The sequence below is a fragment of the Eurosta solidaginis genome, chromosome 2, assembly GCF_040869045.1.
Source record: "Eurosta solidaginis isolate ZX-2024a chromosome 2, ASM4086904v1, whole genome shotgun sequence".
Taxonomy (NCBI): Eukaryota; Metazoa; Arthropoda; class Insecta; order Diptera; family Tephritidae; genus Eurosta; species Eurosta solidaginis.
Genome location: NC_090320.1, coordinates 239,228,000 through 239,240,744, shown reverse-complemented (window position 1 = coordinate 239,240,744; position 12,745 = coordinate 239,228,000). Strand labels below are relative to the sequence as shown.

Below are 12,745 nucleotides of genomic sequence, written 5' to 3'. Positions count from 1 at the left end.
ACAACAACAACCAGCTGACTTCTCAAGTCAATACAATCCCTGGGGATACCACCAGCAGCTGCCGCCTTCATAATCAATGAATCCTGGCATACGTAGATACATTCATATGATAATTTCTATTTCCCTTTCTGACAATTTTCTTTGAGGTGCAAGTCATCCATCGACATCGAGGCATGTGCGTGTTGATTATCATTATCGCAAGCATTAAAAGATGTCACAAAGGCTTCGCTGGCGGCGGCGGCTAAAAATATTCCTCAGTAAGTGAGCACACAAAAACCGTACAATCGAACAAAAACAAAATATTTTACGGCTTTTTATGTGGGCCAGCTGATTGCAGGAAACATATGAATGCTGAAGATTTGGTTAAGAGATGTTAGGAGGTGGTGAGGAGACTAAGGACAGAAATTCAGTAGCAGCGCCTGGTACTGCAAAGCAGTACGTTGCAGCGTCGCATTTGTGACATGGAAAAACCATTATCTTTGTAAAATGAACCTGAAAGTATACAAAAGGAAAGCTCCAAAGAACATAAACATACGCTCACACACAGTAAGCAGGGGCGTAGTGACGCTGCCAGCAAGGGTGCGAGATCGGATGATGGAAAAAAATTTAATGAATTTTTATTGTAGGATCATGTGCTCCTTTGTGGTATTACACCCTACAGCCTACCTTAAGTCGAAGGAATCATTCGAAAAGCTTATGATGTAAAGGAGAAAAGAGCCTCAACAGTGTTACCACTCATATCCACTGAAAAGAAAGCGTGCCCTTGAAATTATAGTGAATATTGAACCACCGAAAATACTACGTGACCCACTTTTACCACATGTAATACCCTGCAAACTAACATTCATATAAGCTTGATATCTGTTTTCCGAATGACTGCAGCCGAAAGGACTTTCTCTTCAGACCTTAAAGTTCCTCCTGGATGTCCACATCAGAAATAAGCTACACAGTCACCACTACCTTCAAAGAATTTCAAACAGGCCTCTTTCTGGACATAGAGAGAGCGAACGCCAATCCGCAAGCCGTAATCGACTACCTACTAAATTTTAGGGTTGGATGCGACATTGTGGCTTCCATACAGCAATTTCTGACTAGGAGGACTATTAAATTAAGTCCGCGAAACTCTTTTATAGTACGGTACACTTCTGAAGGCACCCCACAAGGCGTTGTGTTATCTGACCACATCCTCACAACTTACTCTGATAGTCAAGCAGCAACTAAAGGCGGGAGCACCACTGAAGATAGCAATAGACTCCTGACGGTTGCCAAATGAACTATCCTCCCGACGCGACTTGGGTTCGAGCCCCTTGGAGAGGTCACTGCTTATTAATTAGTTGCTAAACCTTATTAGGCTTACACTTTGGACTTTGGTTTTTAGACAGCCATATGTGACATTCTTGATCAGACCTAATGAATTTTTGGGCTTACTAGAAACCTGAAGTGTCAAAATTGACTGTACGTTGTGAAGAGTTAGATCTCGTGGGGACGGAGCATCCAAGTCGTTGCCTTTCGCAAAGACGCAATATGGGATGGTTGCGAGATCTCAAGGTCCTTCTGGCCAAATTTGGATAGGAAAGGAACTAACTTCCTCCCAAGCTCAACAAACGTGCAGTGAAAGAGCTTGAGGGTGTCATCACAGGACGTTGAATTGATGCTCCGACTGTCGGGTCCAACAAGAGGGATGTTGCAGAAGCTGTCCGAGGGAGAAGAGAAGTTGATCTATCAATTTCTTTGGTGATGTCCAGGACTGTAAAAAATACGACTCAGATGTCGCGGTGCATGGTTTTTCGAAAGTCTAGCAGAGGTTGTGAAGTTAGATCTTTCACTTCTATATAAGTTCATAAAATAAGCAGGGGGTTCGTTGAGGACTAATAGGAAGTAATCTGTTTGGACGAATGCGCCACCAACCGGCAAACACTGAGGGCACTCACAATGGACAAAATTATCTACGAGTGGAGGTGTGGTAATTCCAATGCACGCGCTCTTAACTTAACCTACCCTAACGGCAACAGAAATTCTACACCAAATCGGAACAACCGAAACCAGAGGGCGCTGTACATATTATTATTTTATAAATACATTGTTTCAAGCTAGCACAAATTAGTTGTAGATTTGTAAAGCTTACAGCTTAGAGACAGCAACCTGACGACAGCACCTTTGATAGCACTTCTTCAAAGAGGAAACAATCTTGAGCGAATAGTGCCAATGAAGCAGTACAACAAACGGTGGTACACCTCAGGTGCATCTCACATGCATTTCAGAGATCTTACTAGCGGGTACACAATTGATGTTTCACTGAGCTGGGAGTTCGTGGAGTGCAGGGTTAGGAAGTCAGTGAATCAGGGTTCAACAATTTAAGGCAAAAGCTAATAACTTCGCGGAATGCGCAAGGAAACACCTGTTTTATCTGCCGGAGTGTAACCAAGATTTCGGCCATGAAGGACCGAAAACTCATTAAGTACAAAGGGCCATGGAAGACGAGTAATCCCATCAATGTAGGTCGGTATCTGTAACGGGAGTCGTGTTAATTAATGCCGTACATAGCCGTAATGTCTAATATGCTCAGAAAGTGGCATTTGAGTGATCCAGCCACCCCACTCAATTCCCACCTACATACGCCCATATCACAAACAAACGCAAGTGCACGAAATGCAAATGTTTTTATAAGAATACAAATGGACCGGAACGTATGTGCGTGATTATGTGAAGCTACCTATGACCGTATGTATGAAAGATTGTGAATTACAAATGGAAAAACTGTCACAGCAGCGAAATAATTTCCTTCCTCATATATGAAAATGAATATCTGATTATCCTTATGACTACACGTTAGCTCGTATGTGTATGTGCGTGTGTGTTTTTAACGAATGAATTCAGCTGGGACAGTCTTACCATTATCGTTGTTGTTTTAATATTATATTTTATATTTTTTTCTTTTTCATTTTTATTTTGGTCTGTTCATCATTATTGGAAACAGGTTTTAAATATTGAAAAATCGCAAAGCAGCGCAAAACAGGACGGAAATGAATATGGACAGGAAATTACTTATTAATTGGGTAGGAAAATGTAATATGGAATGTGAATCGAAGTGAAGCAAAGCGCAGCGGTAAAAATAAGAACAAACAAAAAGCAGCCCACAAAGGAGAGGACATAAGTACATATGGCAATGTGACAATGTCGAAATGATGAGAATGTGAGAGAAATTTCAAAAGTACACCGTGGCGTATGAGTGATATTTTTGTGCATAGCTGGGACAGTGTTGCCATTCGAAACATTTTTGTGGAGCTTCCAATCCGCGGCGTCGATTGAAATAATTTCTTGACCGGGGCTTCTTCTTTCATTCGCATAATATGGCTTAAACAGCGTAGCTTTTAGGATTTTATTCGATGCATTAACTTCAAATCTGCGTAAAGCTCATACAGCTTATTATTATCATCATCAAGGTACTAGCCCGACCATCTCGATTTGGTATGACCACATGAAACCTTCTGGGCCATAACTGTCCTCCCACACGCTAGATCCATGCGGAACTTGGGGTTGCCAGATCCTCGGCTGTTAAAGAAACAGGGAAACCCTTGAAAAAGTTGCGCTTCACAGCCCCTTAAATCAATTCGGTATTTTAGTCGCCTCTTACGACAGGTATACCGGCAGCGGTTATATTCTAAACCCCCTAACCAGCTTGGGCCTAAATGTGCGGTCTTTGACTAGAGTTATTTTAAGAGCACATGACGCCAGAATGCAGTTTAATGTAAGTATACCCACAATGCACCTCCAATCTTATTTCCCTAGAGATAGGAATTTTTCATCCTATACTTCCTCCTTCTTCCTATGACAGAATAAATGTAAAGACCTTTTGCTCATGTTCTACTTTCTAGATTTAAAATTTTTTTGGACATCCACATTCTAATCCAAGTAGTGCTCGTAGTATCAAGTCTGTCGGCATTGGTAGTGGTGGACAAGAGTACGTATATGAGTCGAAGGCGTTTTCACATCTAGGGTCAGCGAAGTAGATCTTCCTTTCTCCCCTTTTTGCAGCGTTCTTTTACGCGTCTCTGTTTCCTGTACCTGTTATCTAAAGTATGTAATATTATTCATATGCTGTAAGAAAGTGCGTGAGTTGCTTACGCGCTTGCGTTGATATGCTTCACTCAGGGAAAAAACATTGTAAAATCAATGAAAACGTGCTTAATCCAAGCAAAAACGTATTTAAAAGTGACGTAAATATGAAAATTTTTATTTTAAAAATGTGCATTATAAAGTTGTAAAATCAAGTAAAAAGATATTTGATTTAAACATTTTCCAATTTCATTTTAAATACATCACGATTTTGAATCAAAAATGATCACATTTAATTTAAAAATTTTCCTTTTTGATTCAAGCATGGGTTTTGTTAATTTAAATAACAAACGCATTTGATTTAAAAATATTTATATTTAAATCAAATATGAGTTATATCGAATCAAATACCTAAATTGTTGAATTAAAAATGCACGTATTCGTTTTGATAATGAAACATTTTACTTTTTCGACTTCACCACACTTTATTTATTCACATTTTTTAAGCCATACAAAAATTGTTAGTTATAATCAAAAACTTAAATCTAAAATCGTACTATCAAAAATGCCTTATTATAATTTTATCATATTAAATTCGGCATTTAAATGAAATGAGCTACATATATATTTATATATAATAAAGTTATGTGTATTATTCAAACAAGTTAAGATAATCAAAACTGATCAAAACATCACATGTCTATTGTTTTGTTACAGAATAAATACATGATAAATACAACGTTTAAAGATATTTTGGTATTGCGTATGTTTTGCCATTATTTATAGAATATAAATGTAATGGTTGACTTGTAAACATAGATATATTTATAACTTTTAAAACGTCTTCTTTCAAGCCAACTTCATAGGAATGAAAATGTTGGTCGAAGTTTTTAATATATATAGGATAGCATATAATATAAAGATTATTATTTTGATACAGAAATGATTTAATTTTGAATAATTCAGAATTATTGTGAGAACATAAATAATAATTGCTTTTATAATAAGTGCCTTCATAATGTACTTCATTTAACAACATTACAGTTTTAAAATTAATGGGTTGATTGATATTTATTTTTAAAAAAAATTCCTCTTTTGTTAAATCTAGAATTTCATAGCTTTTATAACTAATAATTGATTCAAATGATTTTTCATTATCTAACAAAAATTTAGAAAATTTTATACTTGACTTTATTGCTATAGAATATGGAGGATTAACTCTCGAAGTAATGCTGTTAAAATATACTTTAGCTTCTTTATGCTTCGCTTCGAAACGCATACTCCAAATATATTTAAGAGGTCCGCAGTTTTTAATATCTGTGGGGTAGTGCACAAGAAAATGATGTTTGGGCTTTAATGTCCCAAAAAGCCGAATATGAATAGAGTGATGCGATTTAATTAGCTCTTCCAAGACAACCAGCTCTTCAGTAGCTATTTGAGGTTTTAATATGTATTCTATTATTTGCGTTAAAATTAAAAAAAACTTCCAGTGCTCGTTATCGCGTGGTATTAAGTCGCCTATCAATTAGGGGTAAAAAATGAATAAAACATGCCACTTCAGATGCGGACATTTTTAAATTATAATTACTTAATCTTCCGGCTTCTAAAGGGGGAGATTTATTGCCTATTTCTATTTCGCCAAACTGAAAAAATTGTTTTCTACTGTTAATAATATCGAGTGTTATGACTTCGTCTTTAATCAAATTTAGCAAAACATTACAAACATCATATATGCAAACTCCTTCGAAAACATCATGCATTAAATCAAATGTAAAATTTTCAGTCACACTAAAATATTTTAAGTTATCAAAAACGCAAACTTCCCTTATTCCTGTTTCCTGATAATTATTTTCTGATGTCTTTGTAATAGTTCTCTTCATTTCTCGAAGCTTCTTGCTCCTCTGATACATCGCTTCTCATTTGGTCTTTTGTTCTAGTGCAAACACGACAGAATCTCTTAGAATTGAATGATTGAACAAATTTATATAATGTTTTATCAAAATATATATAAAATCCTATAATATCTTCCTCAACTATTCCTTCGACAATTATGAAAGGCTGTATTGTCATTCCTACAGAGTAGTACATACTTATTAACTCAGTAATTTTTCTTTCGTAATCGTTGATTGAAGTTAATAGCAAAACAAAGCTTTCTTGTGCGTCTGATATTGTGGCCTTTTTCCTTATTTTCCCGCACGAACTTTGAAACCTCGACGAAGGTGGAAGAACTCCATTTAGAAGCGTTGTAAGAATGTAGTCTTGTGTATCTAAAAAAAAAACATAAATTAACGTAAGCGCATGGATTTTGTAGTGTTTTGTTTTTGTTTCATTACACTTGATCAGCGTTTATGTACCTTTTTTCGTTGAAGCTTTAGCGAAAGAAAAGAGCTGCTTGCAAAAATCGTTGTGTATATTAACTTCATAAAAGCGTTGTATTTTTTTGGTAAAAATTTCCCATTTCGAATAAAAACAATTCTCCTTACCAGGATACATGATTTTAAAATCAAGGTATATCTGCAATGTGTGGATGTGTTGCTGGGAAATTCAAACTAAGTATGTATGTATGTATTTTCATAGTTACCAGTTCAGGAGCCCGCGAATCAGTATATTTCGGCCAGGTTTGGAGAAAATCAATATTTGTTAGTTCTTTTAAGTCATTCTGTCTCAAGTTAAATGTTTTTTGCCATTTATCTTTGACTTCATTCCAATCAGCAATGATTCTACTGAGAGATGTTTTCAATGCTCTACATATAGTAACATCAATTTCAGGAACTTCGTCATTTTCGGTGGGGGCCCCAGTATTATCACTAGCAGGTGATGGTGTGTTTTGCTCAAAGCACATGCTCTTCCTTTTCTTACTGCGTTGGTTAACATATTTCCCATATAACTTTCCACTAGGGCATTTTTTACCCTTGCGCGGAATATAATAGTATTCCTGGCAAATTAGAAAAACAGGTGGCAGAATTAGTTATATTTTTTAATCAATTTTATAATAAATGTATTACCCGAGCACCATTTTCGTTTGGAAAGAGATTTATAATCTGCTCGAGCAAATTTGCAAAATCCTTGGCTTTTAGTATAATGCCATTTGCTATAACTTCGTCAATAACTATGCTTATGAGGTCGTCACGGTTTCTGTTGGTCAAATGTTGATTTTTTTTTGTAGGATTCTAATAAAAGCTTCCCCTTGCAAGTTTTTTGGAGTAAACTTAGTAAATCCTTGTTCAAGAAAGGATAGTTATTAGGGGTATTTAGATCGAAAATAATTTATTAAACTTACTTTATTGAGACAGTGAGGCGAAGAAGATGATTGACTTGACGGCATAAAGTTATTACTTTGTAACCATTCAGTTACTTTGCTTGGCATCGACATGGTTTCATCATCTATTCCATACTATTAACAAAATAAAATATGTGAACGGATAAAGATTTTTTAAGAATTTACCAATGTACATACGCACCTCTTTTTTCTTCCAAATAAATAATTTCTCTCTAAACTCTACACGTAGACCCAGCGGCGGAATGGCTTCCTGTAGGTCAGCAGCCTTTAGAAATTGCAGGCTTCTGAAAGTTATCTGCGAAGCTGCAGGTCGTTGTCAGATATATGTAATAATAGCAAGTTATTAGCTCGATACAAATATTTATTTGTTAAGTAATTACTCACCTTTTAGGAATGGCAAAACGTCGACCAAATCAAACTCTTTCAGCAGCTCTACCAACTTCTCCTCATCCTGATTGTCAACAATTTGTGTGGTAGTAACAACTACTCCTTTTAAATTTGTACACACTTCTTCAGATTCCACGTTCTCGAAATTATAAATAAAATCATCAATTTGCAACGAGTTGTTCATTTTGTTGACAATATATCAAGCAAAATCCACAAAATAAATTTTTTTGTCAGAACGGACAGCAAATAAAATCAACTAAACTCAGCAAACTGCTTACTTATGCATGAGCCATACTTTTAAATATGAACATGTTTAAAATAAAGACGTTTATGTTTGAACTAAAGTGGTACATTTTTGATTCAAGTATGGAACGTTGTAATCGCACGCAATTTTTAAAATGAATATGTCAATATTAGAATTAAAAATGCAACATTATTAATTCAAATATGAAACATTTTAAAATCTAAAATACACTTTAATTTTAAAAATGACATATTTAATTTAAAAATATTTTGATTTGTTTTGAAAATCTTCATTTTTAAAATAATAATGTCCTCGTTAAAAACGTGCATATTAAAAATAAAAATTTTATTTTTGATTTTAAAATGCAATTTTTCTCTGAGTGTAAGTACTATCGGCGCCTACTCATATGTTATGTCTTTGCCATTTCCAGTGATTTCCTTGAGGACCCATGTTTTCTTTTCCCTTTTTGGGTTTTGTTATTTTTCTTTTATTTTTCTTTACTTGTTTTAACTTGTTTTGCATATGTTAGTTTCCTGCTTAAGTTGGAGCTTCGACGGCACAGTTTGTTATTCTTGTAACTGTTGTTGTGAATTATTTTTTGTTTACAATTACTCGAGCTGTTTTGCTTAGCGCAACAAACTTGAAAAGTTAAATGGCTTAGAGTGGAATTCGTGATTTATGAATGGCGGCGAATGTCAAGGACTGCACCAACAAGCTGACTCAGTATTGGCTGCGGTTTTATTTTTCGTTAGAGAATATATGGAAAAGTTCTTACATTCAAAAAAATTAAAATGAATGAATAAAAGCTGCGGTAACTAGAAAGTTAGAGGGAGTAGTAATGGAGAAAAAATAAAAAAAGAGGTAGAGTAAGAGTAAAATAAGGAGGGAGGGTAAGAGTTATAGAAATAGTTAGAGTAAGAGTAAGGACAGGTGTAAGATTAAGAGGAAGTGCAAGAGTGAGAGTAAGAGTAAGTGTGAAAATAAGAGTAAGAGGAAGAGTTGGAGTAAGAGTAACGATAGGAGTAAGAGTAAGAGCAAGAGTTAGGGTAAGTGTAAGAGTAAGAGGAGGGGTAAGATTAAAGAGTAAGAGTTAGAGTAGAACAGATTAAGAGGAAGTGAAAGAGTGAGAGTAAGAGAAGGAGAATGAGTAAATGTAACGATAGGAGCAAGAGTAAGAGCAATAGTAAGAGTAAGTGTAAGAGTAAGAGTAATGGTAGCAGTAACAGTAACAGTTACGGTAACAGTAGCAGTAACAGTAACAGAAACGGGAACAGTAACAGTAACAGTAACAGCAACAGTAATATTAAAAGTAACAGTAACAGTAACAGTCGATGAAATAATTAGAGTAAGAGAAATAGTAAAAGTAAGAGCAATAGTAAGAGCTAAAGTAAGAATAATGGTACGAGTAAGAGTAATCAGATGAGTATTAATAGTTAGAATAAGACTAAATGAAAGAGCAGAAGTAGGAGTAAGAGGAAGAAGAAGAGTTAACTCTGATTCCGAACGGTATCTGCAAGGTAGACGAATTTCGCAGAGAAGGTTTTCTTGGCAAAAGTAAACTCGGAGTGTTCGCCAAAGCATTACCGAGGGGCGATTCCGCTTAAAATTTTTTTCTTATTAAATAAAATGTTTCTGAAGCACTTTTGTATTGCTTTTGCCGGTACTTGAACCAAGACCCTTCAGTGCGTTAGGCGAGAACACTACACCCCACCGCTGCGGAGATAGGAAGCGGTAGAGGAATTAAAAGAGGAAGATAAAGAGAAGCTACAGATGGAAATGAGAAACGTAGATAAGGCTTAGTGGAAAGAGAAGGCAAAGACGTAGAAGTAGATGGAAAGAAAATAAAGAAGGGAGGGCGATGAATAGACAGTTATAAAATAAGAGTGAAAGAAATGGAGCAAGTGAGGAAGTGGCAGGAAAAGCACAGATAAAGAATTACTGTGAGTGGAAGTGGAATAAGAAATGGTAGAGGGGACAGAAGGATTGAATAAAAGTTTTCTTAAAATTATACAGATAAACCAAAGTTCGGGCAGGACACCGTTTGGCGGGTTTGCTAGTTTATTACAAAATTGTTTCCAGTGTAGTAAATGTAAATGTATCAAATATTTCGACTTCAAAAATTGCTAATACCAAACCAACAAAAACAATACAATTTTTTCGAAACTTGCTTTTATTAACAATATGAAAAAATGCGGAAACGCGAAAGTTACAGCAATTCCAATAATGCGATGTACACTGAACAAGAGCAGCAAAAAAAAAATAAAAAAAATTTAAAGCTAAGTAAAAAAACAAATATTCGGGCGTACCACGAAGTGCTGAAATTTTCGAGTGACACGCCAAAGAAAATAACAACTAAAGTGGAAAAACAAAAAAAAAAAAAAGAGAATAAAATCAAACAACCATGCCAGATTGGAATAAAGAAGGAAAAAGAAGACCAACAAATATTTATTTTTCAAGAACTTCAAAAACTTTCTTGGTCGCACTCGAAACGACTGGGAATCGCAAAATTGTTTTTATAGCAACTTTTCAATTTATTTTGCACACTCTCGAATTTTCAAGTGTTGTTGTTGTTAAATTTGTCGTATTGGACATTTGTTGCATTTTTTAAGTCTTCCTATATCCCTCAACCCATGTTTTTCGTTCTATCAATGAATGTTTTGACATTTAATTTTTTTGTGGGCTTTGTTGTATGTATACTTTCAGGCGGTGCATGTTGGTAGTAACCGGGGGTGCGGTGAAGGCAGCTCTCGCGCGACTGACTTTTTTGTATGTACACAAGGTGCATTTTTGTGGTAATACTTGATGGATATGTCTGATAGAATTCTGCGCTTGTAGTTTACCGCTTTGCGCCTAAATTTATGTTATGTCTTTGAGGGATGAAGGTTTTCAATAATGTTTCTAAATGGGCGATTATGGATGGTTTAAATTACATTAAAGTACATCCAGCCTTAACCAGATCGATCGGCTGCATGTTAAATTGCAGGAAGATTACATCACAATGCGGATTGTACGAGGCCACGAAATCAGTGGAGAGGGGCACGCCCAGGGAGGGGTGCTATCACCTGGAAGCTGATCATCAACCAACTGCTCAGACGATTCGATGAGGGACCCGTAAAACTTACGGCTTACGCAGATGGCGTTGCAATTGTCATAAGTGGAAAGTAGCTACCAACGTTAAGTTCTTTGATGGATCGGGCGCTTCGGGATATTCATACCTGGGCATCTAATGTCGGGTTGAAAGTCAATGCGGAGAAGACGGATATGGTCTTGTTTACAAAGAGGTACAAGGTCTCAAATTGGTCCAGGCCTAAGTTAGGAGGGGTGACCTGACAGGAAAAACCTTGCACAAAATATATAGGAATCATCCTAGACAGTAAGCTGTCATGGAAGCTCAACGTGGAGGAGAGGCTGAAGAAGGCCTCACCGGAACTTTATGCACGTAAAAGAAAGCTGGAGTGTACGTGGGGCCTATCGCCCTCTCTTTCTCATTGGGTTTTTACAGCGATTGTAAGCCCTATTCTATACTATGGAATGTTTGGTGGAAAGCCACACAAAAAACAACATACCTCAAAAAATTAGAGGGGGTTTGTAGACTATCGATTCTTAGCATTACGGGAGCCCTGAAGACAACCCCGACGGCTGCACTGTATGCCATTCTGCACATTCCACCTGTAGACCTGGTAGCAAAGAACATAGCATTAACAACTGCAACCAGGCTCGGTGCCTCGGGGCAGCTTGAGCGCCGACCATATGGCCATAGTAGTATAGCGTCATCAATCACAAGACGAAAAGACTACCTGATTCCCTATCTGCGTTTCGAGGGAGATCTTAAGGCCACAATAGACGTGGAAGTTTGGCGCAAGGGTGCGCAAATGGCGTACGAGGCGATACATGTGTACACAGATAGTTCCAAAGTAGTGGAAGGAGTAGGGTCCGTGGTATACTATGCTGATCCGGAAATAAGCAGATCCTACAGGCTGCCGGGTTTACTGTAGCATTTTCCAAGCGAAATAATACCCGTAACCAAAGCAGTAGAAACCCTGGAAGAGAATAGCTTAAGCTGCAACCGTGTTAACTTTTATATTGACAGTCAAGCAGCAATTAAGGCAATAATCTCGCATAGCACAGCATCTAAATGCGGGTTAGAGTGTAAGCAGTCCCTGGAGAGAATCGGGACAGGGAGAAGCATACATCTATATTGGGTCCCAGGGCATATGGGAATAGATGGGAATGAAAAAGCGGACGAACTAGCTAAAAAGGGCGCATCCCTTGAAGCTTGCTCCGTAGACGTCCCGATTAGACTGGGCGAGATTAAGAGAAGGCGAGAGGTGCACATGATCCACCAAGCGGGAAAGGCGTGGGTTCAAGTGCGGGGCTGTAAAGTGTCGAAGATTTTGTGTAGGTTTTACAACCTTAGACTAACCAAGTTGATTCTATCATTAAAAAGGGAGTACTGTTCTGACCGCACACTGCCTTCTGGCGACACATGCCTTTAAAATAGACTTGGTCAGTGATAGCAGATGTATGAAATGCGGGTTGGAGGAGGAAACGATCGAGCACGTTCTATGCTCGTGTCCTGCACTTTCCAGGCTAGGACTCCAGCTATTAGGAGTGATACAGCTGTCAGATCTAGAAGCAGAAAGTGGCTTAAATCCTAGGAAGCTTATAGTATTTGCCAAGAGGACGGAGTTATTTTATAACCTAGGTCCTGGTTTTTGATAGGGTTTTTCAGTTTGATCGTTAAAACAAAGTTCTGGTAACACTACGGACTCAATCAG

The 12,745-nt window shown here is 37.0% G+C and overlaps 1 long non-coding RNA gene across 1 annotated transcript; it reads right to left on the bottom strand.

Annotated features, from left to right (window-relative positions):
- Positions 1 to 7,342: 7,342 nt before the first annotated feature.
- On the bottom strand, positions 7,343 to 7,806 carry LOC137242671 (uncharacterized). Its single transcript, XR_010950334.1, has 3 exons — positions 7,721 to 7,806; positions 7,518 to 7,639; positions 7,343 to 7,450 (listed from the first exon to the last, which is right to left on the bottom strand). It is a non-coding gene; the product is annotated as an uncharacterized lncRNA (long non-coding RNA).
- Positions 7,807 to 12,745: the final 4,939 nt, after the last annotated feature.